Source organism: Nycticebus coucang, chromosome 4 (assembly GCF_027406575.1).
Source record: "Nycticebus coucang isolate mNycCou1 chromosome 4, mNycCou1.pri, whole genome shotgun sequence".
Lineage (NCBI taxonomy): Eukaryota > Metazoa > Chordata > Mammalia > Primates > Lorisidae > Nycticebus > Nycticebus coucang.
In genome coordinates, this window is record NC_069783.1 from 8,825,773 (window position 1) to 8,827,152 (window position 1,380).

A 1,380-nucleotide genomic window follows, 5' to 3' on the forward strand; every position below is an offset into this window, starting at 1 on the left:
AACCCTGGTGAGAACAGCCCACATACTGAAGTTGCAGATACTAGCACAGATATGGAGAGAAGGGAACACTTTTACACTGTTGGTGGGACTGCAAACTAATACAGCATCTTTGGAAAGAAATGTGGCGAATCTATCCTCAAAGAACTCAAAATAGACCTTCCATTTGATCCCACAATGAAAGAAAGAAAAAAAATCATTTTATCATAAGGATGTTTGCACTAGATTGTTTATCACAGCTTAATTTACAATTGCCAAGATGTGGAAACAACCTAAATTCCTATCAACACAGGAATGGATTAGTAAACTGTGATACACACACACACACATATATACTTACATCTTTTATATTACCCTGGATGGAGTTGAAACACATTCTTCTTAGTAAAGTATCACAAGAATGGAAAAGCAAGTATCCAACCTACTCAATACTAATATGAAGCCAGTAGATAATCGAATACATACACACACGAGAAAAACTCAATTCAATTCAAGTTGGGGGAGGAGAGAGGGGGATTGGTGTGCTCTTACTTAATGGGCACAATGTCAGGAAATATGACACACCTCAGTAGGACTATCTTCTGCTAGGAGGATGATAACCGTGGCATCAACAAGTATCATCATGATACCACCATTTTGTTTTCTTTGGATTCTTGTTACATGTTGGCACATAAAATGAATTATCTGGTGGCTGTCTCTTTTCTTTGCAGCTGGAAAGCATGCTAATAATGCTAAGACAAACTGACTGGTCTGAGAGCGCTGGGGACCAGTCTTCTGTTAGAATGGATAAACAGATATGACCATTGCTATAAACATGAGGATGAACAAGAATATTTTCACCAGTAAACATGACCTGAGGAGAGTCAAAAGGATATCGACTACTAAACTTAAATAGAAGTTGAAAATTTTCCCCTTCATATAAGGTACCTGGTGCACCTTCCATGTCTACAATCCACTGTGTAATGGAATTTAAATCATCCCAGGGGGTGGGTCATTTTGTAAAGCCAACAGTTCTTTTTGTAGTCGTTTCTGCATTGACGCCATGATGGAACCATCCCCCCCAGCAACCTCAAACTCTTGAGTGATTCTCTTGCCTCAGCCTTCCAAGTAGCTGGGACTACAGGTGCCTGCCACAATGCCAGGCTATGTTTTCACCATACGCTGGTTTTATATACCATTTAACGAATTTTCATCACACTGGTTAACATAGCCTTCCTGGCTTTTTCTTAGTTTTTGTGTTAAGACATTTATATTCTACATTTAGAAAGTTTCACATGTACCCTTGTAAGATGCACCGTAGATGTGGTCCCACCAATTACCCTCCCTCCGCCCATCCTCCCCCTCCCCTTCCTGCCCTCTCCCTTCCCCATATTCTTATAGTTG

General features: G+C 40.2%; 1 pseudogene; it reads right to left on the reverse strand.

The window, feature by feature from the left end:
* Positions 1-570: 570 nt before the first annotated feature.
* Positions 571-1,041, reverse strand: LOC128584629 (ubiquitin-conjugating enzyme E2 W-like; annotated as a pseudogene).
* Between the last annotated feature and the right edge of the window lie 339 nt (positions 1,042-1,380).